The sequence below is a fragment of the Rhinatrema bivittatum genome, chromosome 1 (genome assembly GCF_901001135.1).
Source record: "Rhinatrema bivittatum chromosome 1, aRhiBiv1.1, whole genome shotgun sequence".
NCBI lineage: Eukaryota > Metazoa > Chordata > Amphibia > Gymnophiona > Rhinatrematidae > Rhinatrema > Rhinatrema bivittatum.
This window is the reverse complement of record NC_042615.1, coordinates 17,473,764-17,501,345: the sequence shown is the minus strand read 5'-3', so window position 1 is coordinate 17,501,345 and position 27,582 is coordinate 17,473,764. Positions and strand designations below refer to the sequence as shown.

Sequence of the window (27,582 nt, the reverse complement as noted above, 5' to 3'; positions counted from 1 at the left end):
AAAGTTCATCCAAAGATTTTTTTTTCGGACCTGGTAGTTCCTCTTTTTTTTTCTTCTAGCTCAAGCAGAAACAGTAGTGGGAACATGGCATTATGAGCCTTCATTCACAACTACCCATGGTTTTTCCCCTATTTTAATAGAGCCACCATCCCACTGTTCATAGTCTGGTCATTGCAGCAGCAATCCTGAAGCCTAAAGCCCTGTATCATGGGCCCTAAATCCAGCCACCAGGTGGTGTGAGTATTGAGAGTCCATTCTTCTGAAGTTAAACCGTTTACTAATGTTTGTTTGGTTGAAGCTGCAAAAAATAAATAAATAAATAAAAATAAATTGATAAAGTGTTTTGAAAAGGCTGGAGTCAGTCCAAATTTGTGCCACCAGCCAAGGGATCGCCGCTCTGGTCTCACATACAGTGTCATGCATGAGAAAAGCAAAATCCTCCAGAAGGAAGAAAGTGTGTAAGTGTGTGTAAGTGTGTGTGTGTGTGTGTGTGTGTGTAAGTGTGTGTCTCTAAAACTTTGGAAGCTAAGCAGCCTACAGAAGAGAAAGAAAAAGTGTGAGTAAATTTCAGAGACTTGTAAAGAGGACCTGTGGTTTTAAAACAAAGTATGGAACACAGAGGGTCTGTGGCTCAAACTAGTTACAAAAGCACAGGAGTGCATAGAGCATAGAGGCCTGTGAAAGAGTGTGGTTCAGAAAGAAGCAATTTGCTTACCTATAACAGGTGTTCTCCTAGGACAGCAGGATGTTAGTCCTCACACGAGTGACATCATCAGATGGAGGCTGGCCCGGAAAACTTCTGTCAAAGTGCCCTAATCCACGTGGGGGTCCCTCTTCAGTCTCGTAACATAGAATTATGAAAAAATAAAATAAACAGACAAAACCCAACTCTGTGGGGTGGCGGGTGGGTTTCGTGAGGACTAACATCCTGCTATCCTAGGAAACACCTATTACAGGTAAGCAACTCTGCTTTCCCCTAGGACAAGCAGGATGGTAGTCCTCACATATGGGTGAATCCCTAGCTCTAGACTGTCCCCGAAGATAATAATGACCAACAGACACCTAACTACGTACCAACAAGAACAACAACAGTGGTGCTGTTGGTAATCGAGGGAGACAGCCTAAACCCAAAAAAGGGCTCTAGGCAGGAAGAGTTGGGTTTAGAGTTGAAAGAGATTCCGGAGGATGGACTGGCCGAATCTACTGTCATGTCGGCCATCCCTATCCAGACAATAATGAGAGGTGAACGTGTGAAGGGAACTCATAGCCTTGCAAATCTCCTCCATAGGAACTGGCTCTGACAGAAAGAGATTTGACAAGATCCCCAAGCTGCAGTTCCACCTGCGTATAACAGAAAGAGATGCAATTGGCTATCCAACTGAACAGTGTCTGCTTATCAATGGCAACTCCCAATCTATTCCTATCAAAAGAGAGAAAGAGTTGCATGGATTGCCTATGACTTTCTCTCCACTCCAGATAGAAGGCTAAAGTCCTCTTACAATCTAGACTGTGCAAGGCCCTCTTGCCTTGGTGCGAGTGAGGCTTGGGAAAGAAGTTAGGTAGGACTACAGACTGGTTAAGATGGAACTCTGTCACCACCATGGGCAAGAACTTAGGGTGCGTGCAGACAACCACCCAGTCATGAAATAACTTTCTGTATGGAGGGTAAGTCACCAATGCCTGAAGCTCACCGACTCTGCGCGCTAAGGTGACTGCCACCAAAAAGTTGACCTTCCAGGTCAGGAATTTCAGGTTACAGGAGCTCAGCAGCTCGAAAGGAGCCTTCATCAGCTGAGCCACCACACTTTGAGGTCCCAAGATACAGCGGGAGACTTCAGGGGAGGTTTCAACTGAATCAGGCCTCGCATGAAGCGGCTCACCAAAGGTTGCACAGAGATGGGCGAATTATCCACATCGTGGTGGTAAGCTCCAACTGTGCTCAAGTGGTTTTCAAACCAACTTCCAATAGGGAGAAGAGGAATTCAAGCAGTTTGCAAATGGAGCAAGAAAAAAAGGTTCCAGCCATGTTGCTCACACCACGCAGAAAACCTCTTCTATTTTAGCTCATAGGACTTCCTATTGGAAGGCTTTCCGGAAGTCACCAGGACCCGAAAGACATCAGAGGTCAAAGGTATGCAGGATCAGCCTCTCAACATCCAAGCCGTGAGGGACAGGGCTTGGAGGTTGGAATGCTGCAGCCAGCCCTGATCCTAAATGATGAGAATCGGGGAAGTCCCCAGACTGATCGGTTCCCAGAGGGAAAGATCCCATAGGAGAGGAAACTAGACCTACCTTGGCCAATGCGGGGCCACCAGAATCATGGTGCCTAGTCCTGGCGAAGCTTCAAAAAAGAGTCTTCATCACTAGCGGAATTGGAAGATACGTGTACAGAAGGCCCTGATCCCATCTGAGGGTAAAGGCATCCGAGGCTGGGGTGCCGTCTGCTCAATACAGAGAGCAGAACTGAGCCATCTTGTTGTTGCTGGAGGATGTGAACAGATCCATGCCCGGGATTCCCCAAAGACAGAAGATCCGGTTCGCCACTGACCGACTCAGGAACCATTCGTGGGGTTGGAATGCTCGGCTGAGCTGATCCGCAATAGTGTTGTCTGTTCCGGCCAAGAACATGGCTCAGAGCACCATCCCTTGGAACAGGGCCCAGGACCAGATCTGAACCGCCTCCTGGCAAAGGAGGAACGATCTCGTGCCGCCCTGCTTGTTGATATACCACATCGCAACTTGGTTGTTGGTCTTAATCAGGACCATCTTTGCCTGACAACCGAGCCCGGAAAGCCCAAAGGGTGTACCTGATTGCTCGGAGCTCCAGGACGTTGACCTGGTATTGCACTTCCTGAGCGGACCATAGACCTTGGGTGTGAAGCCCCTGAACATGGACTCCTCACCCCAGATGGGAGGCATCCATGGTGAGTACGACATGCACAGAGGGGGGCTGAAAAGGGAGATGAAAAGAGAGGGTCTTCCACCAAGACAGACAGTCCCGAAGAGACTGCATCATCCAGATGCAAACTCCGAGGCTCTGAGTGGCCTGACGCCACTGAAACCTCAGAGTCCACCGAGGCCTGCAGATATGCAAGCATGCAAGGGGAGTAACATGGACATTAGCGGCCTTGTGCCCAAGCAGTCGCAACATGCACCTGGCTGAGACTCGTTGGCTCTGCTGCACCACCCCAGCAAAGGATGCCAAGGACAGCGCCTGGTTGTGGGGTAGAAAGGCCTTCGCCTGCATCGTGTCCAGCAAGGCTCCGATGAAGTCCAGCTACACCAACGGACTCAGGTGGAACTTCGAGAAGTTGATAACGAACCCCAGGGACTCCAGCACCTGGATGGTTAAGTGAAGGGAATGCATCACACCTACTCGAGTAGTGCTTTTGACTAGCCAATCGTCCAGGTAGGAGAAAATCTGCACTCCTAACCTGCGCAGGTGTGCCCCCACCACAGCCAGGCACTTGGTAAAAACCCATGGTGAGGAGGCTAGACCGAATAGTAACACCCAATACTGAAAATGGCGTTCGCCCACCACAAACCGAATATACAGTGGGTCCTCTGATTATGAACGGCTCGGGTTACGATCAAATCAGGTTGCGACCAACATTCAAGGTTTCGGGTTGCGAACAAATTTCGGGTTACGACCTGTGTGCCACGTGCGTGCAGTTTTATTTTTTTCTGCGGATTGGTTGTAATTGGCCCGTTGTTGCTGCCTATTGCATTTTTTTGGTCTTGGAAGGCGGGATTTAAACAGAGATTGGATGGCTAGTGTTGCACGTGGGCAGACCCGGCACGGAAATGCAAACAACAGCATTGGTGAACAGCATCGGGGGCAGCATCGGTGAACAGCAGCAGGCGACAGCACTCAGCTGGCAAGGTACAGAACAGTTTCTGGAGGCAATGGATGTTCTTATAATTGGTAGGGAGGGGAAAAAGAGTGTCTGGGGTTGGTGTTGTTTTAGGTTATACTGTACACCTTTCTAGATTTCTTTTTTCTTTTATTTCTTCTCCCTGCAGAACACCAAAGAAGTGTTAAAATGGCCCCAAAGATAAATCAATAACTATTGAAAAGAAGAAGGAAACTGTGCAGAAATTTGAGAGTGGCGTTCGAGTGACTGATCTTGCTCTCATATACAGCATGTCAAAATCCACCATTTCCACAATCTTACAAAGAAAAGATTTGTACAAGGAAGTTAGTGTGGCTAGAAGTGTCACTCAAATTACCAAGCAACGATCAACAGAGATAGATGAGGTAGAAAGCCTATTGCTAGTATGGATAAATGAAAGGCAGATGGCAGGTGATTGCTTATCTGAATGTCTAATCTGTGAAAAAGCTAGAGCTATAAATGCAGATATCGTAAAGGATAAGCCATTACCAAGTGAACATGGTGAGATATTTCGTGCCAGTAAGGGGTGGTTTCAGAATTTTAAAGCAAGAACAGGGTTCATAGCATAACTAGGCATCTGTCAGTTCAGATAAAAAGGCTGCTGAAAACTACATACCCCACTTCGAAGCAATGACACAGAGAAATGGCTTTTCCCGTCAGCAAGTTTTCAACTGTGATGAAACTGGACTATTCTGGAAGAAAATGCCCAAGAGAACATACATTACCCAGGAAGAAAAGAAAATGCCAGGCCACAAGCCAATGAAGGATAGGCTAACCTTATTGCTATGTGCCAATGCGAGTGGTAACCTAAAGATAAAGCCTCTCTTGGTTTATCATTCTGAGACCCCTAAAGTGTTCAGAAAACAGAATGTCATGAAGAATAGGTTAGGGGTCATGTGGAGATCGAACAGAAAAGCCTGGGTGACAAGAGTCCTTTTTCTTGAGTGGATAAGGGAGGTTTTCTGTCCTACTGTGCAAAAATATGTGGAGGACAAAGGCTTACCACTCAAGGCTCTCATCATGGATAATGCTCCAGCTCACCCACGAGACTTGGAAGACTATCTGGCTGAAGAATTCCCATGGCTCACAGTAGACTTCCTCCCACCCAATACAACTCCTCTACTGCAGCCTATGGACCAGCAGGTCATAGCTAACTTTAAGAAGCTATACACCAAGGAACTGTTCCAGAAGTGCTTCCAGATGGTTTCAGATACGGATTTAACCCTTAAAGAATTCTTATGGAACGGGACTCTCCTTCTGAACAATAACCACCTTCCATTTCGTCCCCCGATGCTGTTTGCTTCCCCCTCCTCCCTTCCTGCAAACCAAAGATGTCAACTTTTAAATAAATAAATAAATAGAAAAATAAACTTGAATTGTTGTTTCTGGTAGGCTAAGCACATTTTATAACCTTTTGGTGAGTGCACTAGGGAAGTATTGGAGTTTCTGGTAATTAATGACCTTATACAACCATTTTTTATTATAGAAATGGTTAGGCAAGGGGTGCTTTTCGAAGGTTCAGAACACATTATTGGTTTTCACATTGTTTCCTATGGAAAAAATAGTCTTGACTTATAACCAACTTGGGTTACAACCAGCCCTTTGGAACCAATTAAGTTCGTAACCCAAGGGCCCACTGAACTTCCTGTGACCTCGGAAGATCTCGATGTGGGTATAAGCGTCCCTCAAATCGAGGGAGCATAGCCAGTCTCCTATTTGTAAGAGGGGAATCAAGGTGCCCAGAGAGACCATCTTGAACCTTTCTCTTTTTAGAAATTTGTTCATGGGATGAGGCCCCCAGTTTTCTTTGGAATCAGAAAATACTGGGAGTAGAACCCCTGTCCCAATTATCCTAGTGGGACATGCTCAACTTCCCTGGCTGTTACTAGGAAGGACAGCCCTGCCAAGAGGGTCTCCTGGTACGCTGATGGCCCTCAAAATGGGTTCAGAGGAGAATCTGGTGGAACACCCAGCAGATTCAGCCTGTATCCCCGGTGCACAATGATCAGAACCCAATGATTTGAGGTGATACCTGGCCATTGTAGCCGACCTCCAACCAGGGAGGTCCCAGGATCAGTCATCTGGATCTTGCTCCCTCCCAAACCCCATGGCAGGGCTACGCTGGGAAGCCGGCTGTGGCTTGGGTGCTCGCTGCTACCTTTAACAGCCCCAAGAACTCCCCCTCTGTGGGCAGAAACGAAATGCAGGCGAATAGTACTTCCGCTGATGATAAAAAAACCGTCAAAGCCCTTGCCATGTCGACCTCCTGGCCAAAGACTGGTAGGTCAGAGGTACTGGCGGAAAGATGCTGGAGGGTCTCATGGTGGTCTCTCAACTGAGCAACTGCATCCCTCACCTTATCACCAAAAAGATTTTCACCAGTACACAATAGGTCAGCGAGCGTCTTCTGCACCTCCAGTCGGAGATCCAAGGCCCTGAGCCAAGCCGTCCTGTGGACACCAATCCCAGCAGCTGCCACTCTTGCCGCTATCTCAAAAACATTGTATGTGGAGTGTACCTCATACTTCCCACAGTCAAGGCCCTGATGCATGACTGCCATTAGAGCACTGGGGAAGACGGTCAGCCACCTCCTGAACCTGCTTCCAGAGGTTACGGTACTACTGGGTCATATAGAGCTGGTAGGAGGCAATTTGGGCTTATCAACATGGCGCCCTGAAAAACCTTCCTACCCAGCGCCCTATGCTCCTGCCCTGGGGGAGCAGAGGAATGGGTCCAGGAGCTCTTTGCAGACTTAACCATGACCAACTGGTGGGGAAGCTGATGCTTCTCAAACCCAGTGGCATGCTGGACCAGGTACACCCCATCCGCCTTTCTATTTACAAGCGGAACCGTAAGGGGGTGTTCCCAGATCCTCAGGAGCAGTTCCTTGAAGGTATCATGAATGGGAACGGCCACAATCACCGTCGAGGTATCCACAAACTGGAGAAACTCCAGTATCTCATGCCTATGGCTTCTTCTGTCATCAGTTGAAAGGAAATGGCTTCTGTCATAGCCCGCACAAAACCTGCAAATGTCAGATCTTTGGGCGGGGACCTCTCCCGTTCCTGCGGGAGAGATGGGTATGAGGGAAGGCCCTCAGAATCCTCTGAGGAAGAATCTGAGGTATCATCTCCCCATGGATCATAAGGGGCATCATCCTCATTGGCACCAGCTGAAGACGAAGGCCTGGGGGTAACCCGAGGCCTAGGCACTGTAGGCACCAATAGCATCGATGACCCTGATGACATCGATGGCCCTACGGGCAGACTCGGTAGGGCCGGCAAGGGAATGGGAGGTTGCAACGGCTCCATCCATCCCGAAGGGCCTTTCTCATCCAAGGAGGCATGTACGAAGACGGCATCGGGTGGAGGGAGTAACAGTGGCCCATGGGGCATCGATGGCACTGGGGGACCAGAGCCAGCCGAGTAGGGAGGATGCCAAGGACACTGAAGCGCCCCAACAGTGGCTTTAGCAGGGCTGTCGTGGTCACCGGCGCCAGTGGAGGCACCGGGTCGATGCAAATCCCTTCACCCGCCATTATCTCAGGTATAAACTTACAGGGTCATTCATCAAAATGCTTTAGGCCATTATCGAGGGTGATAGGGCCCTAACGCCCACAATAACGCCATAACGCTTGTGTAATTTATCGCATTGCGAGATTCGAATGCAAAGTTTTAGTTTTTCGTCAAAGGGGAGGAGTTTGGGCAGGGTTTATGAAAATGAGGGGCATTAATGCACCATGCAATAGTATAGCACACGTTATTGCATGTTTTTAACACTGGAAATAACTACACCTTTTTTCCTGGTGTTAAGCTGTGCGATATGCCCAAAATGGAATTCGCAATATTTATCGAGAATTCTGTTTCAGGCATTTTCGGAGAGGGGAGGAGTGGAGAGACAGCGCCTCTGGGGTGGGTTCACATTTGTCATATATTTATACCACTATAGGAGGGTCTCGCTCAAACTCTCATCACCGCCTCTGGAATGGCACTGCAGGAATCTACCAACCTCTCCATGATGAAGTATTTCCTGACGTTGGTTTCAGTTTGTGACCCCTAGTTCTATTGTTTTCTTTCCAATGGAAAAGGTTCAAATTCCATGCAACATTAAAACCTTTCAGGTATCTGAAGGTCTGTATCATATCATCCCTGAACCTCCTTTCTTCCAGGGTATATATATTTAGCTCCTTCAGCCTCTCCTTATAGGTCTTCTGATACAGACCCCACACCATTTTGGTCACCCTTCTCTGGACTACCCCCATCTTGTCTCTATCTCTTTTGAGATATAGACTCCAGAACTGAACACAGTACTCCAAGCGAGGCCTCACCAAGAACCTATACAAGGGAATTATCACCTCTTTTTTCTTACTGGTTATTACTCTCTATGCAGCCCAACATTCTTCTGGCTTTAGCTATCACCTTGTCACATTGCTTCGCCATCTTCAGATCTCCAGATACTATTACCCCAAGATCCCTCTCTTGGTCCGTGCACATCAGTCTTTCACCCCCCATTACATACAGTTCTTTTGGATTACCGCACCTCAAATGCTTGACTCTGCACTTCTTAGTATTGAATCCCAACTGCCAAATCCTTGACCAAATCCTTGACCATTCTTCAAGCTTTCTTAAATCTCTTTTCATTCTCTCTACTCCTTCAGATGTACTGTACAGTTTATACGTCTCACTCTGCATGTAAAACTGGCCCCTAAACCACCACCAACACCTCACCTCAGCTATTAGCTGGCCCTCCTATAGGCATATAAATAGTTGAATACTATGAAGGCCTTATAAATAGGCACTCTTTCTCTCTCTCAATGCAATTTGCATTACAGCCGTTTTGGGTATATCGCACAGCTTAATGCCAGGAAAAAAGGTGTAGTTATTTCCAGCATTAAAACCATGCAATATTGCCTCTCATTTTAATTAATCCCACCCAAACCCTTCCCCAATCCTGCCCCATCAAAAAATGTGCATTCGCGCCATGCGATAATCGTATTACCTCATGCGTTATGGCTTTAACACGTGTTAATGCGTTATCGCACGTTAACATCATAACTCATTTTGATGAATGATCCTGTAAGTTAGGGGTGTTCCAGGGGCATAACTGGAAAGAGCTGAGGTAGCCGGTTAAGTTAACTGGCTAACTCTGATATTCAGAATTTGCTGACTACGTCTGGTCAAGCCAAAGAGCTGCCCTAAAGTTGGTTGGCTTTATTCAATAGTGCGATTGCTTTATTGAATACACCTCCAAAATTAGCCACAGAAATGTATCTAGCTAACTTTGCTATCCAGACAGTGTTTGAATAACATTTTTCCAACAAGGCAAGCATGATAACTCTTGGGTCTCCCCTACCCAGAACCTCTTGGATGGCTACCAGACTCAAAAAGTGTGCACCATATTTGGGGGTCTCCCTACATAAATCAAATATATAAGTAAATAAATCACATTTTCAAACATTCTGTGTGTGTACTTGTAGGGATATATGAGTACTGATCTGCACACACACAGTTCTCTAGTTTTTAATTTGTATGCATAGGATGCAGAGCACTTCAACCTAGTGAATTGAGGTCAGTGCCACCGTTGAAATGCTGCTTCAGTGATGAAATACAAAGCAGGTAAGAAGTAGCTAAAGAATACACCTATTGTTCTGCAAACAGAAAATCGGATGGAGGCAAATCAAAAACCTCTCCAAGACATTAACCTTTCTGGTTCATATTAAAAACAGATCCCAAGTGTCAGGAGCTTGTTGGAAAATGCCCTCTTCAACCAGATTAAAGGAATTTAAAGTCCACCTAGTCTTGGGCCTGGATGCCTTTGCTCACTCATCAGACTTAATTAGCTCTATTTTTAAATATTTGTTAGCAAGAAGGATTTTCTGCATCAACTCCTTCAAGAAGAAAGCTCCTTCTAATTACAGCATTATAAAGGGATGGAAAAATGGAATCTTTTTATTACTCTGCTCACCGGTCAAGTAGATTATTTTCCCAGGAAAAGAAAAGGAGACTAGGTCAAAAGGTCCACACTTTGAAACCATTGACTTTCAACAGCCTACATAATGCAAACAGGTCAGTAGGTCTCTTCAAGGCAAGCTTAATCTTGCCGTCTCAGCACTGAGGTGGGAAAGGCCAGGCTGATGGAATTTGTTAATAAGAAAACAAAACGTATGCATATCTTGCAACAAAATATACCAGCATAAACTAAAAAGAAATCATTAAAATGTTTCAAACAAGAAAATATTTGCATTCGCAAATGCTTACATTATGATCAATTTTAATATACACAGAGACCTTCATTTTCTGTTTTTATTGTTCTATATTTTTTCTGGGAATTTATCAGGGTTTATTATGAAAAGAACAAAAAAACCAGGATAAAATTAGTTTAAAAAAATGACATTCTTCCAGGTAAATATCGGAATTTATTTTGGTTGACAGAGGCCAGGACCATAAAATATTAAGCAGATGCTCCCACCCACCTACTCAGCGGCATCCCCATCTCTACCCCATCCCCTGCCTAGCACGTCCCTCTTTCCCCCCATCCCCACCATGCCAAGAATCTGCCTTCTCCCCTCCCCATCCCAACAGCATTCATCCTTACTCCAGGACTCTCCTCTCTCCTTCAGCAGCTGCTTACTGAGGCTCCTGCGCTCTGCAGCACTATCCTTCTGCTGTTGTGCAGGGCCAGGGAGCCTGCTGGGAGGTGCTTCTGCTGGGACAGAGTCTGCTTCAAAAGGCATTTGCGGCACCAGACAGCAGGTACTTTGGCTACTTTGGCGGGGGGGGGGGGGGATGATTAGGCAAGGCTTCAAATATGGCAAGAGCAGCACTGGAGGGTGAGCATTTTCACTGGTGGGGGCGAGAGTTGAAACACAGCGGCTTCCAACTGTGGCTGCAGGCCTGAAAACAATGCATCTATACAGATCTGGAGCAGCTTTTTAATCAGCCTAAAATTACGGTGAATCGGTTTAAAAAGACTGCCACCTTTGGGAAAAATCCAGGAATTTATGGGTAAAAATAGATTTCAACTGAAAACGAAGGACCTCAATTACACGACATAGTATGTGATAGAAAAGTGTTATTGATCATTGACTAGCACAGACTTCACAAAGTGTCAGGATTGCTGAAAAGACTTCTGGCAGCTCATCTTCCTTTAAACAAACTACAAAGACCCTAAACATAGGCAGTGGTGGTTCATTTAAAGGCAAGAGAAATGCCTCCAATTCCTATACATATATAGATACATAGAAATGAGAGCAGAAAAAGATCAAACGGCCCATCCAGTCTGCCCAGCAAGCTCCCACACTTATTTTCCCAGACTTATCTGTTTCACCGACCACCAGGTTCAGGGCCCTTGTTGGTAATTGTTTGATTCGAATTTCCTGCCACCCCCTGCCATTGATGCAGAGAGTAACATTGGAGTTGCATCAAGCAAGTTACTTCAATGCTTGTTTACCCAGACTGCACAGATCAATGCCTTGTTGGATGTTGTCTGAATGTAAATCCTCTTTTCCACATTTTCCCCTGCCGTTGAAGCAGAGAGCAGTGCTCTATATGCATTCAAAGTGCAGTATCAGGCTTAATTGGTTTAGGGTAGTAACCATCGCAATAAGCAAGCTACCCCCACGCTTATTTGTTTACCCAGATTGTGAAGTTCAGTCCTTGTTGGTGATGTCTGAATGCAAATCCTCTTTTCCACATTTCCCCTTGCGTTGAAGCAGAGAGCAGCACTGTATATGCATTCAAAGTGAAGTATCAGGCTTAATTGTTTTAAACCAATTAATTCCTAAATGTAAATTGCCTTGAACTACCAATGAAAAAGTTTGAGCTACATAAACAAAAAGCGGATCCTAACCTTCCAGAAAACTAACTTTGTTAAGATAGGGGAAGTACTTCGAGGAATCATTAAGTGGATGGGAAAAGCTAGGGAAATTAGAAGAGCAGTGAGCAAACCTGAAAAGATGATATTATAAGGACAGCAAATCTTTTTGTTGGAAAAGTAAGTAAAGGTAAGAGACCACTGTGATTTCCTAAAGAAGTGGCTGAAAAGGTAAGGAAAGAAAGGTTAGTATTCATAAACTACAGGAGATTGAAGAAAAGAGAAGACAACATCTGGAGATGTAATGTTTGGCCGCCGGAATGCTGCCCACGCTTCCCCCGCCCAACGCCACCAGGACCAGCTGCTGAGCCTCCCATAGGCACGCACACATCCTGCCAAAATAGGCCCTGGGCAGAAAAGCCTCTCTCGACGCCATGAGATGACGTCATCAAGGCTGGCTATTTAAACTCCCCAGCTGATCCTTGTTGATGCCTCAGCAACAGGTCCTCCTGCCTTGCCAGTCATCATTGCTTCTCCAGCCTGTCTTGCTCCAGTACCGGTCTGCTTCTCCTTGCTCCTACCTTGTCCCATGTCCCCATCTGCCACAGACCTCTCCTATCCTTGCCTTCTGTCCTCCTTGCCCTCTGACTACTCTCTCTTTGCCTTGACCCTTGCCTGGACACAGACTCTGCCTGCTTGCCGCCTGCCTTGACCCTTGCCTGGACATAGACCTTGTCTGTTGCTTGCCTCAGCCCTCACTGGGATACAGACACCACCTAAGTCCTGATGGCTTCAGAACACAAGGGCTTAACCTGTTGGGAATGAGGCTGGTTCAGGTGACGCACTCTCCTAGTCCCAGTCTAGTAGTGGATCTGCCTGCTGGCGGAGTGGACCCAGTCTGTGCCTCGTGCTGGGTACTACCAACCACGCCACAGTCCAAGGATTCACACACTGTGACAGGAGAAGCTAAGAGTAGCAGAGAAAGCAGTCAGAAGAGCAAAGACGCAAATTGAAGAAAAACAGCAAATACGGTACGAAAGTGACAAAACTTTTCTGTAGGTATATTACTGACAGGAAAAAGTGCAAAAACAGGATTGTAAGACTCGAAGTTGAAGGGCGAAGTTGAAGGGGGGAGAAATATGAAGGAGAAAGCAGAAATCTTTAAATATTTCTGTTCAGTGTTCACTGAGGAGTAATTGGGAGTAAGAGCAGTGAAAAGCAAGGAATGGATATGAGACAGACCTCAAACAATTTTCAGAAAACTGTTTGCAATGAGCTAGAAAACTTAGAAATAGATAAAGCAATGGGGCTGAATGGGACACCTCCGAAGGTATTAAGAGAATTTAGGGAAGTTCTGGGAGATCCACTGTCTTTCATTTTCAATGCTTCTTTAAAATCAGGAGTGGTTCCAAAAGACTGGAAAGAGGCAGACATGGTTTCTCTTCACAAATGTGAAAGTAAAGAAGAATCTGAGAACGACAGACTAGTTAGTTTGACCTTGGTGGTGAGTAAAACAAAGGATAGTGCAGTTTCTAGAATCCTATGGATTACAGGATCCAAAGCAGCATGGTTTTTACCAGAGGTAGGTCTAATCAGATAAATCTAATCAATTTCTCTGACTGGGTGACGAGAGAGTTAGATCAGAGGAAAGAACTTCCTTCTTAGCCAAGTTCTTATCACCCTGTTATATGTAACTGCCTTTTCAGCACCATTGTTATAGTTATGTTTACTATGCACCCCTGTTTTATGTGAACCAGCATGATGTGACTGCTGTCTCGAATGCCGGTATATAAAAATCTGAAATAAAATAAATAAATAGTGTACTTGCAATTCAGCAAGGCCTTTGACACGGTTCCATATAGGCGACTTACAAACAAATGGAGCACCTAGTATGGGCCTTAAAATCACTGTTGGGGTTAGAAACTGAATAGGAGTTGGCAAAGGGTAGTGGCAGAAGGAATTCAGGCTGAGGAAAGGACAGTTACTAGTGGTGTCATAGGGACTGGTTTTCTATCCTGGTCTCTTCACATTTTTATCATCAGGAAAAGTTTGCCCTTTTGTGGATGATACCAAAATTTGCAAGAAGGTAGATACACTGGAAGGGGAAAAGGTATGCTCCTCGCAAGCCAACTTGTTGGCCACACCTTCGGCTAAGGATTATAAATTGCAACCAAACATGTTTAAGGGCCTTCTCTTTTGTTGATCCCAGCCTTTGGAATGTGTTAGCTGCTGAACCAAGGGAGGAAAAAGATATTAAGAATTTTAGAACAAGGTTGAAGACAGTGTTTTTTGAGAAATGCTTACATGTAGTTGTATTTTGTTTTCTAATAAATTGTGAATATATTTGAGGTTGCGGCATACAAGAGATTTAAATAACTAAATAAATAAGACATGGAAAACATGAGAAGGGGTCTAGCACAGCTTGAGGAATGGTTCTTAAGGCACCTGCCAAGATCAAGATCTCCTATAACATTCTTTAATGGCTTTTTCTCTCAGCAACTTGTGCTAGAATGTTGCACTTTTGTCCACCCCTATAAATTTATAAATACCTTCCTGCTCAAGTTTTTTTTATGCTACAGTCCTCAGGCAGAGAAATGGTTTCAGCTCTCCTTAATTTTCCTTTACGGAAGGCTGCCTTAGCACATTTATCCAATCTAAATGTCATCCTGAGAGAGGTTCCAGTTAAGTTATGCAGTATTTTCTGTCTATACCCTTTTAAAGATGTGGCCTCCAAAACAGAATGCAATGCTCTAGAGCAGGTCCTCCCTGGTGATTTGAAATAGGCATCATTGCCACTTATTTTTCTAGTAATAAAACTTCTCCCAATGTAAATTTATTTATTTATTTATATTCTGCTTTTTGGCACTTCAGAGCAGATTACATTCAGGTACTGTGGGTATTTCTAGGACTCCTTGGCTCCTGTTACTACTTTGCAATTGAGTTTGGCAACTCATCATATATGATCACCCCTAGATGCCTTTTTTTTACTCAACATATAGGGGTAGATTTTCCACTGTGTGCGTGCTTTCCTGTCACACACACATGAACGCGCCGATTTTCTACCACGCGCACACAAGGTTCAAAAGCCATGGGCCGCGCGTATGTGCGTACGGCACACACAATGGGGGGAGAAATTATGCAACCTCTGCGCAGTGATGAGATCGGGCCTCTCCCAGTTCCCTCCCAGTCCGCTCCAATTAAGGAGCAGACTGGGAGGGAACTTTGCAACCCACCTAACTGACCTTCCTCCCTCCTCCCCGCCCTCTATCCCTATCCTATCTAACCCCAAATGTTTTTATTTTAGCTCTTGCTCCCCTTCAGGAGCAGTAGCAGCCGGCGCGTGCTTCCCTGGCTTCCCAGACTGCCCCTTCCTCTGGGCCTGGCACTTCTGCGTGTAACAGGGGTTACACGCGTGGCCGGGGCCCCTTTGAAAATGCGTGTGGCGCTCGCAAGGACCGGCCACGCGCGTGACAGTTCTAAAATTCGGCCGATAATTAAGCTCGGAATTTGTTGCCAGAGGATATGGTGAAAGCTATTACAGTAGCTGGGTTTAAAAAAAGATTGGCCACTGCTGGAAACAGGATACTGGACTAGATGGACCTTTAGTCTGACCCAGTATTGTAAATTTTATGCTCATATGTAAAATATTTAACTAAACTGAATCCAGAAGCAATTTGCGAGATACTCCAGTAATAACTTCTCTTTCCCTGGCGTTAGCTTCTAAAGAGGTTGTCTGTTTATTGGTCAGGATGAATTTATCCACATCTAAATTCTTGCCCCACTGCATTGTTAAAATTATAGAGAAACCAACGGATTCATTTACTTTACAATAAACCTAGAGTCCAAATCCTAGTTGAGTTAGGAGTGAAGGAATAGCCTAGTGGTTAGAGCGGCAGGCCCTGTTACTCCTTGTAACCTTGAGCAAGTCACTTTACCCTCCATTGCCTCATGTACAAATTTAGGCCTAGATTCATCAAACTCTCGCATGCGATAGGAAGAGGGGCGTGTTTTATGGTAATAGCTTATTTATCGCAAAGTGCACTATCATAGCTCTTCGCATAGGTATTACCGCAGAGTGCGATAACTTTTCACAGTTTGCGATAAGTGCCACAACTGCTGTAATTCCTACCTATAACCACTGGGGGGAGGGGGAGAGAGCGAGCGAGAGTCTAGCCATAATCCTTCATACTAGGTAGGTATTTATACCTCTATATGAGGCCCACATAGTTACTCGAGGTGAGGTTTAGGTAGGAGTGTAGGTGTTAGGGGCCACTGACATACAGAGTGAGACATAAGAACAGAACAGTGCTCTCTTGTGAAGATTTGATGACCTTCGGAGTGAGGAAACTCATCCAAAGATGAGATTTGTGCAATGTTCTCTCAACCTAGCTTGATGGATTCTCTACCTGGGTAACATCAAGCTAGGTTGAGAGAACACTGCACAAATCTCTCTCTCTCCCCCACCCCCACCAGTGGTTATAGGTAGGAATTACAGGACTTGTGGCACTTACTGCAAACTGTGAAAAGTTATTGCCCTCTGTGGTAATACCTATGCGAAGCGCTATGATAGCTTATTTATCGCAAAGTGCACTATTACCATAAAACACGCCCCTCTTCCTATCACATGCGATAGTTTGATGAATCTAGGCCTAAATTTGTACCTGAGGCAATGGAGGGTTGCTAACCACTTTTTTTTTTTTTTTTTAACGCTAATAGGCAGTTTTCCATACATCATCTGCTGCTTTTTTTTCCCACATTTTGTCTTATAAAGCTGAAGCCCACGTCTGAGAGCATATTTAAATGAGGCAGAGCACCAATAGAAATGTCAGCAAGTCATTTTGGCTCCTTGCTTTTAGATCACACTGTCTTCACACTATAAGCATACGCCACTCAATTCCAGATGTTATTTATTTATAGACATTTGATATTCCACCTTTTTTCCCCACAAGTGACCTCGAGGCAGATTACAAAACAAGTTTTAACTCAGTTACAGTAACATTGGTCAAAGGTCATTTACCAGCCCATCTGAATCAAATTTACGATGAGAGAGTGAAAAGCATTGTGCCAATGTCTGCTTAAGGACCCTATTAAGGTCGATAAAATGGTATTTTGAAAATTGATGACATTTACAACTTTGGTGAAAGAATAAAGATGTGCAAGGGGAAGTAACTGGGCTGGTCAACAGTGCTGGAACAGTTTCTGCTGATCTTCTGTTGCTGCTGACATTAGGAGAGCAACCTTGCATGTCTAAAAAAGAATAAATTAGCCTCATGCATATTGCAATAGTTAAGTGTGGAGTACATAGTGGAAGGCGAGGACAGGCCTAAAATCCCAATTAAGGTGTTTATCCTCACACATTCAGCACCCCTTATGAAATGTAAACTGATTTTTATTCACCCAAGCATGCAAGGGTTTCTAGGTCTAGAGAAGAGGGGTGAATTGAATCCATAGTTTTTCATTTTCAGTCGTCAGGTTTAGCCTCTTTCTGGTTTAAGCACTATTTACATTTTTAATACTTTGCATGCTCATGAAATTATCACATTTTCTCTTAAACGTATCCATTGATGCAACTTGCTTTGGCCTGCACCCAGGGACGTGGCAATTTTAGAACATACATGCACATATGCGCACGTTAAAAAATACACTGGATGCACGCACAATACCTTGCAAGTCAGGTATTTTAAAACAGGCACACATCCATGCCATTGCCAGTTTCAGCAGTTCATCCAGCTAAGGCCTAGGTACTCCAAACCCCCCTGGTTTAATAGTCTGCACCCCCCCCCCCCCCCCCGAGCACGGATGGAGAGCTGCAATTGAAGCTCATGCAGGCTCGACCTTACCTTGACAGGCAGATACATCCACCTGGCAGAAAGCCCAGGTGAAAGGGAAGCACTGTGGCCAGTGAAGGCACAAAAAGCCAATAACAAGGAAAGACAGTGTACTTGTCCCTGAAGTTATATGCTAAGATGCACCAAATCGTACCATGGCTTCTTCCTTGACATTCCTAAAGAAAGTCAGAAGAACCTAATAATACAAGGAGACAGACCCCAGGGCTGCAGATTTATAAAGAAATAGCCTCTAGGCTACAGAAATGAATGCTGGGCAACACCCACCCCACACACCGAAGTTGACTCAGCCCACAGGGAACAATATTTACTGAAAGACAAGGGTGAGAACATCCTGATGAAGTCCAGAAACCTCTGCGGAGAGCACAGAAACAGGAATGCTGTAAGCCAGCCCCTGTAGAAACCGGACTGTTTCATGGACCTAGGAACCCCGAGGGTACCAGATCAGGTGCAGTCTGACTAGCAGAACAGACTGCGCACCAACCTGCATAAGTATCAAAACCCACATTTTCCAAGATAACTCATTTTTCCACCTAATAACCTTGTGGCACACAAAGTGGAAAGAACATCTGCATGAACAAGAGCCACCTTATCACCTTGTCCGTGTACGAACACTCCCCACTGACAGAATTACCTCTGAAAGAGGAAAGGACAACCCTTAAGTGCCTGCAACAAGAGAGTGGGGTCTCTTTTGTGAGATCCTCCATCCCCTCATACATACAGCCATGTATATGGGAGTTGCCTAAAGGTACACATGCCCTTTGGGTTGCAGAGGGGAAAGAACCCTCTTCTCAAAGGAAGAGAACCACTCAGAGGCGACAATGATGGGTTAGGGCAGTCACAAAGTGAACAAGGATGTTGGGCCAACAGGTATCAAAAAAGGTACTGCCCCTATGCAGGAGACATACTCATCTGTTGCAGGAGAGTGGATTCCCAAGAAAGGGAATCCTACATTGCGAGGGAGCTCCCCACCCTCCCCCCCAAGTCTGGGAGAGCTCCCCACCCGCCATGAGGTAACTCCACTGCACAGCAGTGCAACACTGGAGTGAGTGCTCCTGTCCAACAGGCTCTCAGAAACAGTAAGGAACAGAACGTGGCCGCCCTCAAAGACAAAGCCCACTCGGAGAATGGGAGTGAAAACAACCCCCGCCCAGAGTAAAAAAATAAAGTGCCGAGAGGAAACCTATTAAGGTCACTTCTCAAAAGCCAATCGCCAAATCTCCCATCCCAAAGGAGAGGGAGAGTGCAACAATAAACGGGTCATCCCAGATCCCCCCCTACTCTCCATACGAAGGTCAGGCACAGTCACCAACCTATGATGTTCCATTGGTTACATAACCAAGTTAGATACTACAGCCACTATGTTAACAGGGACACCAGCAAAAGCGGTCTAGTCAACCCCCACTGCTTTCTCCCCCCTCACCTTGACCTAGAGGACCTGTAAGAAGTTGTACTGATTCATGCAGATGGAGACCCTGGATGGAGCAACAAATCTATGATGCGTTGTGCCCTGGAGACTTCCCCATGAAGGGTAACCTAAGCATAAGACAAAAAGGGAGGAGCCTGTAAAGGCCTGGCCCCTCGCCATGGGGAGAAGTATCCGAACATTACCACCTCAGTATCCACCTAAAATGTGGAGTAAAAAGAAGCACATTCCTGCAACTACATCTCAGTGCGCAAGTCTGTGAGGTCTTCTAAGAGGAAACGCACATTAGAGGGCAACAAGAAACAGTTGTGCCTTTGAGTCTATTTATTTATTTAATCTGATTTATTCCATTTTTCAGCACTTCAAAACGGATTATATTCAGGTACTTTAGGTATTTCCCTATTCCCAGAGGGCAACAGAGGGTAAAGTGACTTGCCCAAGGACACAAGCAGCGGCAATGGGATTTGAACCGTGATCTCCTGCCTCTCTAACCACTAGGTTACTCCGCCTAATGTCTACCCTTCAACTGCAGTGCCATGCACCCATACAGCAGTACTCCAAAGTCCCAATGGTAGTATGTGTGCAACAGATATCGCATAGCTTCATTCCATAGTCTGCATGGCCACAAAACTGACAGTACCAGTGGTGGTGCATTGTGCAAGAGTGAACTGTGGAGAAGTGTGCGGTGATACCATCTCCAACTGTGCCATATCGCACCCCATAATGCCAGACACATGAGAGCACTAGATGGTGCTTATGGCACTATCTTCGATAGCCCCCGACAGCGAACACTAACTGTTTGATGGTGGGAACAGCACCCAGGGTACCTACAGCACCTCACGCACCCACCATAACATGAATGACATCAATGGCAACAAAGCCATCCTTGGCATCCAGGCACTCCATGGTGCCAAAAGTGTTGTTGGTGTCTGGCGGCACAAATGTGTCCACTGTCTCCCATGGAGGCAGCAGCGTTCACAGTGCTTAATGATACCAAAGGTACACCTGGTGACCCAATGGCTCACAGTGCCAGATGGCTCTTGATAACATTGACAGTGCTCAATGGTGTCCATGCCGCTCTACGGCGTCAAGAGTGAACATGGCGCTTGACAGCCTCAAAGGCATCCACAGTGCCTATCATCATCGACGGCAGCCATGGCATTCTATGGCATCAACGGCACCCACGATGTCAATGGTGCTTGACGGCACCCATGATGCTCTACAGCGTCCCCAGGCTCAATGAAATCCACAGCACACTACAGTGAAAATGGTGCTAGATGGTATCGATGGCATTATGGCGCTTGATGATGTTGACAGTGCTGACAGGATCCACGACACTCAATAGCATCCATGGTGGTTGACGGCATCGATGGCACCCATGTATCCATGGCATTCAATGGCGTCTATGGCGCTCCACAGCATCCATGGCGCTCCACGCTCCAATGGTGCTGTAGCATAGATCTGCATGGGAAACTGATTACAGGCATGGCACCAATGGTGCAGGAGCAAAGCTGAATGCCCAGGCTCATGCTCACCCTTTCAACCAAGGAGATGCATTACCAAAGCAAGTTGACATGCAGGAGGAGAGACTACATCGAGGGCCCCAGAGTTGAATATTAACTTGGGCCCATGGAGACTAGTTCCCAAGAGTATGGGGAAGATGAGCTCTCCTTCCCATAGGAGCAGATCAGTCCTGGAGTCCATCATCATTATCTGAGCCTCCATTGATGCCTAGCAGTCAGAGGAAACCTCCTGGAACTCCTGCCTGGATTAAAAACTCAGGCAAGTCTCCAGGCCAGAGGCCTACTTGGACTACATACGAACAGACAAATTAAAGGAGAGGATAACACAAATAAGCTGCAGATGCAGCATTATGTATTAAGGAGGAGAGAACAACCTCTGCCCGGCTGCACAGTGCACTAGACCTGCCATGCGGCCAGCAGAGAGACTTGAAATGGGAAAAAAGAAAAAAAACAAAATAAATACCATATAGCAAATGTTGCTTACCTGGAACAGGTGTTCTCATAGGACAGCAGGATGTTAATCCTCACATATGGGTGACATCACAGGATGGAGCCCCAATCACGGAAAACTTCTGTCAAAGTTTCCAGAACTTTGACTGGCCCCTACTGGGCATGCCCAGCATGGCACTAACCCTGCAGCCAGCAGGGGTCCCTCTTCAGTCTTATTTAAAAGCTACAGGCAGTGCCTTATTGTAAACCGTTATGATGGTAAGTAACTTAATGACGGTATATAAAAACTCTTAATTAATTAATTAATTAATTAAATAAAAATAATAAAACGTTACGAACCCAACACTTCGGGGTGGGTTTCGTGAGGACTAACATCCTGCTGTCCTGTGAGAACACCTGTTACAGGAAAGCAACATTTGCTTTCTCACAGGACAAGCAGGATGGTAGTCCTCACATATGGGTGAGTACCGAGCTGAGGATGTCCGAACATGCACCAAATGTACCAAAGATGTGCAACAGGCACAACAACTGGGGTGGAATTTGGCAGAGGGCATCCTGAACCCCACCGGGCAGGCGGAAGGGTGTTGGCACGTCACGTTGTAAATAGGTTACGAAGGACAGATTGGCCGAAGATGGAATCCTGTCTTCCGGTTTTGTTCAAGCAATAGTGGGCTGCAAAGGTGTGAAGAGAACTCCAGGTGGCAGCCCTGCAAATGTCAGGAAGCGGCACCGATCGTAGGTGTGCTACTGAAGTCGCCATGGCCCTCACAGAGTGTGCTTTAACACGGTCTTGGAGTGGAATGCCTGCTTACTGATAGAAAAAGAATATGCAGTCCGCTAACCAGGAGGAGAGAGTCTGCTTACCCATAGACTTCCCTACTTGTTAGGGTGGAAAGAGACAAACAATTGAGTGCTTTCCCTGTGGGCAGCTGTACGGTCTAGGTAGAATGCTAGAGCCTGTTTACAGTCAAGGGTATGCAGAGCCTGTTCTCCTGGATTGGAATGGGGCCTGGGAAAGAAGGTAGGTAGTATAATGGATTGATTAATGTGAAACTCTGATACTACCTTAGGCAAGAACTTAGAGTGAGTGTGGAGTACCGCCCAGTCCTGCAGAAGTTTAGTGTAAGGGGAATAGGTAACTAGGGCCTGTAATTCACTAATTCTGCGAGCTGAAGTGATTGCAGAAGGAAAATCACTTTCCATGTGAGATAGCGAAGATCACAGGAGTGAAGAGGCTCGAATGGTGATTTCATGAGCTGACCAAAACCAGGTTGAGGTCCCAAGAAGGGGCCAGAGGACGCAGTGGAGGCTTGAGGTGAAGCAAGCCTTTCAGAAAACGTGTTACAAGGGGTTGGACTGATATGGGTACATCCCCGATACCTTTATGGAAGACGGCTACTGCACTGACATGCATGCTGATGGAAGAAGTCTTTAGACCTGACTCTGATAAATGTCAGAGATCGTCCAAAAACTTTGTGATTGGACACGAAAAGGGGTCAAGGGACTAAGAAGAGCACCATGATGTGAACCTTTTCCATTTGTAAGAATACGATTTTCTCGTGGAAGGATTTCATGAAGCAATCAAGACACAGGAAACTGGTTCAGAAAGGTTAAGTGGTTGAAGGATTAACCTTTCAACATCCATGCAGTCAGGGACAAGGCGTGAAGGTTGGGATGGCGGAGGCACTCGAGTTTTGAGTGATCAGAAGCGGGTCCTTTCCTAAGGGACTGCACCTGTGAATGGAGAGATCCTGCAGTACTGGAAACCACACTTGGCGTTGCCAGTGAAGTGCTATCAGGATCATGGTTCCCTTGTCCTGACATAACTTCACGAGAGTCTTCGAGAGAAGAGGAAGAGGAGGGAATGCGTAGAGTAGACCGGTTGTCCACGAGAGGGAGAATGCGTCTCTGGGCTGAGAGTGTTTTCTGCGAATGAGAGAGCAGAATTTCTCTACTTTGCGGTTTTGAGGAGACGCAAAGAGGTCTATCTGAGGATATCCCCATTGTTGGAAGATGGAGTTCGCAACCGAGGGGTTGAGAGACCACTCGTGCAGTTGAAAGATGCGACTCAGCTTGTCTGCCAACACATTGTCCACTCCCAGCAAGTAGGTGGCCCTGAGGTACATCGAATGGGAGAGAGCTTCCGCCCAAATCTGACACAGAAGGAAGGAGCCTGTACCTCCCTGTTTGTTGATGTACCACATGTCCGTCTGGATCAGGATAACTTGATTTGAGAGGCGAACCTGAAATGCCCTGAGAGCATATCTGATTGCTTGAAGTTCCAGGAAATTTATTTGGTGTTTGGCTTTCTCTGCAGACCAAGAGCCTTGTGTCTGCAGATCGGCCATGTGGGCTCCCCATCCAAGGTTGGAAGCATCGGTGGTGAGAATTAATTGAGGGTTTGGAGCCTGAAAGGGCAAGCCTTGGAGGAGATTGATCTGATTTTTCCACCAGGCAAGAGGACTGACGGAGTGAGTCGGTTACATGGATAATGGTCGACAGGGGCTGAATGCTTTGAGTCCATTGAGACCTTAGAGTCCACTGCATGACTCATGGCCAAGCAGGCCATTGGTATGACCTGAACTGAGGACGCCATGTGTCCCAGGAGGATGAGAAAGTGGTATGCAGTCGCGGAGTGCTGAGACTGCAGCTGGCGTGCAAGAGACACAAGAGTGAGAGCTCGCTGTTGAGGCAGAAAAGCCTTTGCCTACAAGGTGTCCAAGTCTGCCCCAATGAACAACAAGGTTTGAGATGGGACTATGTAGGATTTGTCGCAGTTGATGAGAAATCCTAAGGAAATTAGAGTGTGTAAGGTTAGATTGAGAGACAACAGAGCAGCTTGCTGAGTGGGAGCCCTGATTAACCAGTCGTCTAGATAGGGGAAGACATGAACACCTTGGGTCCTGAGGAAGGCTGCAACTACTACGAGGCATTTTGTGAAGACTCGTGGCGCAGACGCTAGGCCGAATGGAAGCACTCGATATTGATTGTGCTTGGGGCCTACTAGAAACCTCAGGTATTTGTGATGAGATGGAGTTATCACAATATGAGTGTATGCGTCCTGGAGGTCCAGAGAGCAGAGCCAGTCTCATCTTTGTAGAAGAGGAAGAAGTGAGCCTAAGGTTACCATCTTGAACTTCTCTCGCTGGAGGTACTTGTTGAGGGCCTGTAGGTCCAGAATAGGACGAACACCTCTCGATTTTTTTGGGGTTTAGAAAGAACCGGGAATAGAACCCTAGGCCGTGCTGAGAGTAGAGTACAGTTTCTATTGCCTTGGACTGGAGAAAGAGGGAGACCTCTTGGTCCAGAAGGATGGAGTGATCGGATGTTCTCCAGATCGGTAGAGGTGGGGAGTCCAGTGACATGGAGAGAAAGTTCAGATGGTAACCCCTGAGCAATTATTGCCAGTACCCATTGGTCTGAGGTGATTGAGAGCCATATGTTGTGGAAGTGGCACAATCGACCTCCCACTGGTATGTGAGGCAGTGGAATCTGGCTGCTGCTCTCTAGGTGGAAGTCAAAAACCTAAAAGCAGGCCCTGGTTGAGGAGCTGTGCTTTTTTGAAAATGTCTCATGGCACGGGATCTGGTTGGTGGTGGGAAGGACTTCTTCGGGCGGAAGAATGACTTTTTAGAGTCCTTTCTGAAGGGCTGTTTAGAAGAATAGTCAGAAGACATCAGAGAGAGCCGTCTTAGGGTCTCATGATGGTCCTTAAGTTCCGCCACCGTCCGTTGAATCTGTTCTCCAACAGATTATCTCCTACACAAGGCAGGTCGGATAACCTGTCTTGTACCTCAGGGTGAAGATCAGAAGACTTGAACCAGGCCCACCTTCTCGCTGAAATAGCAGCTGCAGATACCCTAGTAGCAGTATCAAAGATATCATAAGATGATCTGATCTCATGCTTGCCTGCCTCAAAACCTTTGTTTACTAAGGTTTGGAGCTGTTCTTGAAATTGCTGAGGCAGGGAGTCCGTCAAGTCTTGTAACTGTTTAAAAATGACCCTGTTATATTGGGTCATATAGAGCTGATAAGCGGCAATTCGGGAGATGAGCATTGATCCTTGGAAGACTCGGCGACCAATGGCATCTAGAAACTTCTGTTCCTTGCCAGGGGGAAAAGAAGTGTGAGGCTTTTATCTCTTTGCTCTCTTCTGTGCAGATTCCACCACTACAGATTGGTGATCCAATTGTGGTTTCTGAAAGCCCGGAGCTGACTGCACCAAATAGGTAGTGTCAGCTTTCCTGTGGACTGGAGCAATGGAGCCAGGATGTTTCCAGTTCTTCTTCAGGATATCCAGAAGAACCTGGTGGATAGGGATGGAGGTTATTACCTTGGGAGCATCCAAGAATTGGAGCAACTCCAATCCTGTTCAGTCTGTAATTGGAAGGGAACCAATTCAGACATTTCCTTCTCAAAATTTATAAAGGAAAGGTCCTCTGGAGGAGAATGCTTTCTATTTTCAGTGGGTGAAGGTGGTGAAGGCAAATCATTGGTGTCTGGTGAGGAATCATCAGTCCAGGTATCATAAGGATCAGCACCTGCCCCTCTAGAATGTAGAGGGGACAGGATGGTAGGATACCTGAAGGTCCTGGTCTAGGCTCCAAAGGAATCGAAAGAATAATCGGAGGCACCGATGAAGGCATCGATGGATGGCCTGGTGGCACTGACGGGCGAATCGGCACCGATGGTTGGATCAATGGCGATGGACGTATCTGCATCGATGGCTGAGGTAGAACTCCCGAAGGAGGGATGCGAAACTGTGTTTCTCCTCCCGAGGACAGAGTAAGCGGGGAGGGTACCGGCGCCATCGGTGACCCAGGGTCCATCGGTGGAAAAGTGGCTATGAGTGCTTCCATCCTGGACAGCAGCGGTGCCAATGCTGCCGGAATCGGGTCAGTGATCGGTTCCGCAATCGGTACCGATGCCGGAGGAACCTGGAGTCGTTGCATCGCCTTGTCGATGGCCTCCTGAACCATCTGGTCCAGTTCTTCTCGGAGACTTGGAGCAAGCAGCTCCGGCTCCGGAAAAGAAGAAGGAGGCAGAGGCATAGCCGGAGGGACCACCGTTAAAGGCAGAGTCGCGGCTCCCGATGCCCCATAGGGGGAGGGTTGCCTCGGTGACCCGGTGGCCGAAAAGGTCGGTGCCTTTTCTGGACGGGGTTTCTTCGACGGCGGCTTGGACGATGGCGAGGTCGATGATTTCGCTCCCTCTATGGTCCGAGACTTTCTATGCCGATGGCGATGTTTGTCTCTACGATCCCCTCGGTCCTGAGGGGGAGTAGAGAGTGTCGAAGGTCGAGATGTCGTCGATGCCGGACAGTCACCGGTCGGTGGACGATACTGGCACAAAGTTAACAGTGCCGGTTCTGACGACATCGATGCAAAGGACGGAGTCAGGGTTTGAGCACGGAAGAGAAGTTCCATCTTTTCCATTCTGGCCTTGCAAACTTTTGGTGTCATTAAGGCACATTTGGTGCAGGTCAAGACATCGTGCTCTCATCCAAGACACATTACACAGACTTTATGGGGGTCTGTGATGGACATGGTGCGATTACAGTCCGGGCACCGATGGAACCCCTAGCCATGGAAAAATATTGAGCTGTGGTATGGTCAACAGCCAGTAGGCCGCGAGGGCCAAACTCGATGGTAATCGACGGAAAAATGGGTAAAAACTTACCGGAGTACCACGGCTTGAAAAAGTTAGAGGAGGGACCCCTGTGGGGCAATTTAATTTTTAGTAATTCCGTGAGGAAAATTCCTATCAGGAATCTCTGCAGAGCTCCTTAACCGCGAGGCTACTGCTGCGTGGGAAAAAAGAAGACTGAAGGGGAACCCCTGCTGGCTGCAGGGTTAGTGCCATGCTGGGCATGCCCAGTAGGGGCCAGTCAAAGTTCTGGAAACTTTGACAGAAGTTTTCCGTGATTGGGGCTCCATCCTGTGATGTCACCCATATGTGAGGACTAACATCCTGCTTGTCCTGTGAGAAAAAAGAAAACAAAGGTCTGTTAGAAAAACCAGCTGCTATAGCTCCAGAATTGTCACAGCAGTAGCTGTGATGGACAGAACAAAACTGAATACCGTGACTACACAGCTCTGCGGAAAAAGAAATACTGAGGAGTTCTGCCTAGAGGGCATGGAGGCGACATAAGCTGCACATGCTCAGTAGAGTATGCTGAAAGCTCTAGAATTTTTGAGATCCTTCAGATGATGTCACCCATTAGAGACAAAAAAAAATAGCCCAACAATTGTCAAACACAGTACTCCACATAAAAGGTAAGCATAGTTTAAGTAAATGAAAGTGCTCCATGCAAAACAATGTAGCAGTCAAATATGCTACAGTGGTACTCTGATCAAATATCACTGTGATCAAAATGCTCAGCAGCACAGCTATCTGATACTTTCTCAAAGGGTATTAGGCAAATTATTTTGGTCTCTAACTTCTAGGAGAACACTATTCTCTCATAAATGATTTACCATAACGTATACCGTCACGTTGTAGACTTATGAGCTTGTTATTTAGATATAACTAGCCCCATCCCAATGAAAGTCAGCCACACAGTCTTAACCGAACAGTCAAGTTCTTTATTTCCCAGAGCGTCCTCTGATGGCCTAGCATCTTTGCTAACTTTA

At 46.5% G+C, this 27,582-nt stretch overlaps 1 protein-coding gene across 4 annotated transcripts in view; it reads right to left on the bottom strand.

Annotated features, from left to right (window-relative positions):
* Nucleotides 1–27,582, bottom strand: part of INTU (inturned planar cell polarity protein) — a 257,263-nt gene that overhangs the window by 169,263 nt on the left and 60,418 nt on the right. The window lies entirely within an intron of this gene.